Here is a 7,668-nt window from a genome sequence, read left to right on the forward strand (position 1 = left end):
TCTAGTGGTGACGTGACCAACAACAGTCTTGTGAAACTGAGTGGTTAGTAGAGAGCCTCTTAATAAGCCACCTTGATGGGCAAAGCAGAACAGGTAATGGCTTCATGGAGATGGGAAGTGCAAATAATATTTTGAAAGGGGTTTCCAACTCACAGGGCCTAGACCGAAGCAATGCAAGGAAAACCATGAGGGAGAAGACTGTTGCAAGTGCTGATTAGAGAAGGAATTCACAAGAATTGATTTTTTGACAGTATCTGGGAACCCCTACAGCCATACACGAATAAATGAGATACCATTAAAGCTGGAGATTCAGGAGGGGACTACTGTACATCTATTTCAGGAGTACTTAGAATATAAAAGTCAAATAAAGAAGCTGAACTGCATACATTACTTAAAAAAATATACTAACTGAAGTGGCACTTTAAGATTTCATCTTAAAACTATTTCCATTTCTTATTCCCGACATTTTTGGTGGCTAATTTCTTTATAAAAAGTGCTTTCTTTGCAAGGATAAATGGTGTCCTGTCAATCTACTGTATGTGGGAATAAACTAAAGAGGAAATATCCTAAATGTAAGAGATCAAGAATAAAACCCCTAGATAGAAGGCAAAAAAAAAAAAAAGTGTTCCATGCACCAAGGATTATGACCATATCCTCTTGTACCTGGGAGACCCCCTAAAAGCAATTTTTAAAGACACTAAGTGCTGAATTTTATAAACACTTCCTTTTTTTTCCACTGAGAGATTTGAGCTTACATCTGTGAACATATATATATATATTTAAGTTTTTATTGTGAATTGAGTGATAGTTTACATGGGGAAACATCAGTTTTATACTCATCCTTTCATTGCAATGATTACAACACCCTCTATGCATCATCATTTAACAGCATTTGCTTCTATTCCCTCTGATTTTTGTTTGTGTGTGTGTGTTTATGTAACACAAAAACACTCAGAAATAAATATATAATCATTTAAACAACAACAAAAATTGCATTATCTTTTAATTCCATTTTTCCATGAATATTTTGATTCCTTATATACACACACACATATTTCGTTGACAAAATTTGGGTCATTCCATACATACCATTGTGTGACTTGTTTTTCCTTCTCCTCCACATAACAGATTGTGAGAACACTTTTCCAGAGAAATAAATACACAGCGTCCTACAGTGAGGTAACTCCATGAGATTTTTTATCGTCTTTACAGTCCCTTATGCTGGATATTTTATTTATTTGATGATCTAGCGCCCTATTGCTAAACATTTTTATCCAATTTTTCACTGTAATGAGCAACACTGCATTTTTAAAAAAAGTATAGCTCCAACTATGTATCGATCTCATTCAAAGAAATTCTGAGACATATGATTGCTGAACTGCTAGAGTGAATTTCAAAAAACAAAGGTCACATGGAGTCATAAGGTCACATGGGTCATAAGGTCACATGGAATCATGGTGTACCACTGTTGGCGTTCATACCCAACAGCCAATCCTTGAAAGTCTTCAGCAGGATCACGACAACAGGGACACACAGGTCCCTGGGTGGCACAAATGGTTTGCATTTAACTAGTAACTCCTCTGAAGTTTTAAGGTTTATAGTACACATATTTTTAGGGCTTTAACACACATGGCCCGATTTGTCTCATGAAAGGTTCTAAGGAGTTCTACTCCTTCAACAGCAGCCCTCCTATAGCCCTCCACTGTTGTTGTTGTTGTTGTTATGTGCCATTGAGTCGGTTCTGACCCATAGCGACCCTGTATAGGGTTTCCGAGGGTGTAAATCTTTATGGGAGTAGAAAGCCTCATCTTTCTCCCGCGGTGCAGCTGGTAGTTTCGAACGGCTGACCTTAAGGTTCGCAGCCCGATTCATAACCACTACGCTACCAGCACTACTACGAGCCAGAGGCACTTTGGAAGACAGCCGTGGCAATGTGCTTCTGAAAAGGTCACAGCCTTGAAAACCCTAAGGAGCAGTAGTTTTACTCTGCACATATGGGGTTTCCATGAGTCAGAATCAGCTCCACTGCACCTAGAAACAGCGACAGCCACATTACAGTCGGCGCGCCTGCCCTCTGAAGGTGCAGGTGGGATGCTACAGGCTCTCCATCTTCCTCCAGCTGCTGGAGGGCGGGCCGGCTCAGATCAGGTCAAGATAAAGTTCCTTCTCTCTCCAAACCAGTGCCTTCACAGAGTCCATTGCTGGGACAGGGTGTCCATTGTGGTCACCTCATGGGCTCTGCCCCCCTTTCCACCCTGCATGTGCCCGGATGAGCACAGCAGCCAGGCCTGCTGCTCACACCACGTAGCGAGTGAGTTATCGAGGGCCTGACTTCAGTCTACAGCTCCTGCGGAGTTAACAGATGTACGCACGTCTGAGGCAGTCATGCGGCAAGAGACTTTGGGGCCAATCCGTCCCATTTTGACAGTGTGTAATCGAGGCGAGGCCATCAATTTTATAAACAAGAATAAACGACCCTTAGCAACATGTCTGCTCGACCCTTCCAAGGTGATCGTAAATAATAAGGAAGCGGCTCGCTGGGATGGGACTGGGCACTGCACACGGGCAGGGATGAGATCTCATCCACTGGGGAGTGGTGTCCATGGGCTGAGTGTGGGCAGGTCACCTAGCAATGCCCAGACCAAAGCCAGCTGGTTCCCTTATTACCATTGATTTATTCCATTCTCCTGGGTCACTCTGAACTGGCACACATTTCACCCTTCCTCAGAGTGACCATGCTGCTCCCAGCTACCCACTCCTCTCTCCTGGCACTGAAGTCACGTCCTTTTGATTGTCCACTGTCCCTAGATGGCCACCCCATGTGACTCTGGAGGCTGTGGCAGCATGAGTCATTGAGGAGAGGGAAGAATGTGGTGGAGGTTGGCAGATCCTAGTTCAAATCCTAGCTAACCTCTACTCCTTGCATGGCCTGGACAGACGTGTTGTTTCTCTATGTCCCAATGTGTACATCTTTGAAATACGAATGCTGGTATCCACCTGGCGCAGCCATCAGAGGAATAAATCAAATGCACATCGAAGGTGCTCTTGCGGTATTGGCTATAGTTTTTTTTAAAAAGGTTTAAAGAGTTCTGACACATAAGAAGCCAAACAAACACAAACCTGCTGCTCTCAAGTGAATTCGGACTCATAATGACGTCATGTGTCACAGAGCAGAACCGTGTTCTATAGGGTTTTCCTGGCTAGAAGATTGACAGAAGCAGATCTCCAGGCCTTTCTTCTGAGGTGCCACTGGGTAGGTTCGAGCCTCAAGCTTTTAGGTCAGCAGTTGTCTGTTACACACGAGGTTGCCGTGAGTTGGAAGTGACTCAACAGAAACTGATGCTTCACCTGCGCCTCAAGTATTTGAAAGTGCTTTGCAAAGGATGAAACACAATTTAAGTTCAACAACCTTAGCAACAGTTGTTTGAACAGCTACCGTGGCTTTGTTGTTGTTGTTGTGTAGTGCCATCGAGTCAATTCCAACCCCTAGTGACCCTGTCTAGGGTTTCCAAGGAGCAGCTGGTGAGCTTGAACCTCCGACCTTACAGTTCAAATGGCTTTGCAGTCCGGCGCATTAACTCACAGTGTTACACCAGGACTAGAAGTTGGTATTATCCTCAGTTGTAAAAGATGAGGATTGAGGTGCAGAGTGGTTAGAAAATTTGCTCAAGGTGACTCAGCTTGGATTGACAGAGTCAGGACCTGAGTTTATATAATACTAACAATAAATTAACAACTGCACTAAAGAGCAGCTAACATTTGCCAGGAGGTGTTGTTCTAAGCCCTTTCAAATATTACCTCATCAAACCCTCCCAATGACCCCTGTTGTTGCTGTTAAGTGTCATTGAATCGGTTCTTACTCATTGTGACCCTGAATAGGATTTCTGAGACTGTAAATCTTTGTACCATCACTCGTCAGTCAGTTTGTCGTACCGTGGTGGCTTATGTGTGGCTGTGATCCTGGAGCTATGCCACTGGTATCTGAAATACCAGAAGGGTCACCCGTGGTGGACAGGTTTCAGCTGAGCTTCCAGACTAAGACAGACTAGGAAGAAGGAGAGGCGGACTACTGAATGTTTAATCACTGAAAACCTATGACTAGCAGCGGAACACTGTCAGCACCACAATACTGAAACATGATGAAAGCACACAATGCTGTCAGATATAGTGCCAGAAGACACATCCCTCAGGTTGGAAGGCACTTGAAATACAACTGAGGAAGAGCTGCCTCTTCAAAGTAGAGTTGACCGTGATGGCACGAATGGAGTAAAGACCTCGGGATCTTCATTTGCTGATGGGGCACAACTCAAAATGAGAAACAGCTGCAAACATCCATTAATAATCAGAACAAACTATGAACTATGACTCTAAGAAAATTGGAAGTTGTAAAAAAGGAAATGGGACACATAAAGATCGCTATTCTGGGGATCAGTGGGCTGAAATGGACTGGTACAGGCCGTTTTGAATCAGACAGTCATATGGTATGCTTCAAATGACAAGTTGAAGAGGAATGGCATTATATTCATCAAAAAGAGTATTTCAAGATCGATCTTGAAGTATACTGCTGTCTGTGATTGGGTAATATCCATATGCCTACAAGGAAGACCAGTGAATACCACTATTATTCAAATTTACATACCAACCACTAAAGACAGTGGGTATGAAATTGAAGAAGTCTACCAACTTCTTCAGTCTGAAATTGATCAAACAGGCAATTAAAATGTATTGATAATTACTGGTGATTAGAATGCAAAGATTGGAAACAGAGGAAGGATCAGTAGTTGGGAAATATGACCTTGGTGGTAGAAACAATGCTGGGGGTTGCATGGTAGAATTTTGCAAGACCAATAACTTGATCATTGAAAATACTTTTTAAAACAACATAACAGATGACTATACACATGTATCTTACCAGATGGAATATACAGAAATCAAATTGACTACATCTGTGGAAAAACACAGTGGAAAAGCTCCTTATCATCAGTCAAAACAAGGCCAGGTGCAGACTGTGGAACAGACCATCAATTGCTCATATGCAAGTTCAGGCTGAAGCTGAAGAAAATGAAAACAAGTCCCCAAGAACCAAGATATGACCTTGAGCATATCCCACCTGAATTCAGAGATCATCTGAAGAACAGATTTAATACATTAGACATTAAAGATGGAAGATCAAAAAAATTGTGGGATGACATCAAGAACATCATACAGGAAGAAAGTGAAAGTTCATTAAGAAGACAAGAAAGAAGGAAAAGAGACTCTGAAACTTGCTCTCCAGTGTAGAGATGCTAAAGGAAATGGAAGAATTGGAGAGGCAAAAGAGCTGAAAAGAAAATTTCAAAGAGTATCTCGAGAAGACAAAGTCAAGTATTATAATGTAAAGTGCAAAGACTTAGAGTCAGAAAACCAAAAGGGAAAAACATGCTCAGCATTTTTCAAGCTGAAAGAACTGAAGAAAAATTTCAAGCCTCAACTTGTAATATTGAAAAATTCTCTGGGCAAATATTGAATGACTCAGAAAACATCAAAAGAAGATAGAAGGAATACACAGTCACTGTACCAAAAAGAAATGGATGATGTTCAATCATTTCAAGAGACAGCATATGATCAAGATTCAATGGTACTGAAGGAAGAAGTCCAAGGAGCACTGAAGGCACTGGCAAAGAACAAGACTCCAGGAATTGATGGAATACAAATGGAAATCTTTCAACAAACTGATGCAGCACTGGAGGCACTCATTCAACTATGCCAAGAAATTTGGAAGGCAGCTACCTGGTCAACTGATTGGAACAGATCCATATCTGTACCCATTTTAAAGAGAGGTGACCCAATGGAATGCAGAAATCATCGGACAATATCATTAATATCACATGCAAGTACAATTTTGTTAAAGGGAATACAAAATGGCTGCAACAGTACATTGACAGGGAACTTCCAGAGGTTCAAGCTGGATACAGACAAGGACATGGAACGAGAGATATCATTACTGATGTCATATAGATCTTGGTTGAAAACGAGAATACCAGAAAAATGCTTACTTGTACTTTACTGCCTATGCAAAGGCTTTCAACTGTGTGAATCATGACAAGGGATAGACAACACTGCTGAGAATGAATATTCCGGAACACTACATTGTTCTTACGAGGAACCTGTAGATAGACCAAGAGGCAATCATTAGGGCAAGGAGACATTGAAAACATTAGGAAAAGTGTGGGCCAGGGTTGTGTTCTTTCAACATACTTATTCAATCTGTATACTAGCAAATAATCTGAGAAACTACTTTATGAAGAAGAATGTAGCATATCAGGATTGGAGGAAAACTCATTAACAACCTGTGATATGCAGATGGCACAACTTTGCTTGCTGGAGGCAAAGAGGACTTAAAATACTGATGAAGATCAAAGACCACAGACTTCAGCATAGGTTGTATCTCAATGTAAAGAAAATAAAAATCCTCACCAATGGACCAATAAATGATATCATGATAAATGGAGATAAGATTGAAGTTGTCAAAGATTTCATTTGGCTTGAGTCACCTATCAATACTCATAGAAGCAGCAGTCAAGAAATCAAACGACACATTTCATTAGGCAAATCTGCACAAGACCTCTTTAAAGTGTTGAAGAGCAGAGATGTCCATTTGAGGACTAAGGTGCATCTGACCCACACCAGGGTATTTCCAATAGCTTCATATGCATATAAAATTGGACATTGAATAAAGAAGATCAAAGAAGAATTGATGCATTTGAGTTATGGTGTAGGAGAAAAATATTAAAAGTACCATGGACTGCCAGAAGAACAAACAAATCTGTGTTGGAAGAAATACAGCCAGAATGCTCCTTAGAAGCCAGGATAAGACTTCATCTTTCATACTTCAGACATATTACCTGGAGAAGGACATCATGCTAGGTAAAGTAGAGGGTTAAGAGGAAGACCCCTAACGAGATGGATTCACAAAGTGGCACCAGCAGCAATGGGCTCAAGCTTAACACAGGGCAATGTTTCATTCTGTTGTGTTTAAGGTCACCTTGAAAGCACCTAACAAATCTTTGCAGGAGCAAAAAGTCTCATCTTTCTCTCATGCAGTAGCTGGTGGGCTCAAATCACTGACCTTGTGGTTCACAGTCTAGTACTTATTGTACAGAGCCACTGCACTCCCTCCTGATGACCCTATGGGGTTGATATTGCTACTATTTCTATTTTACAGATGGGAAAACAGAGTCCAAGAAAGCTGGAATGACTAGTCTACAGTCCCACAGCTGGGAAGTAATGGAGCTTGGCTCAATGCCAAGTTTGTTGAAGCCCAAGGCCCAGCCATGGCCCTGGCCATCATTCATTGCCCTCCGCAGTCTAGCAGACATCAAGGTCATCTCATCGCCTCTCTCAGTCCCAAGTGTTTGTTTTTGTTTCTTAAAGTTTTTATTATGAATTGAGTGATAGCTTACATGGGAGAACATCGGTTTTACACTCATCCTATTGTATTTCATTTCATTGCAATGATTACAATCTCCTCCATACATCATCATTCAACAGTATTTGCTTCTATTCTGTTTTTTTTTTAATGTACACAAAAACACTGAAGAATATATAATCATTTAAACAACCAAAGGGCACATTCTGCAAGCCAGCCTCCTGGCCACCAGCACACAGCTTTTCTCTTTCCATGAGTCT

Source organism: Chrysochloris asiatica, unplaced genomic scaffold (assembly GCF_000296735.1).
Source record: "Chrysochloris asiatica unplaced genomic scaffold, ChrAsi1.0 scaffold00142, whole genome shotgun sequence".
In the NCBI taxonomy this organism is placed as follows: domain Eukaryota; kingdom Metazoa; phylum Chordata; class Mammalia; order Afrosoricida; family Chrysochloridae; genus Chrysochloris; species Chrysochloris asiatica.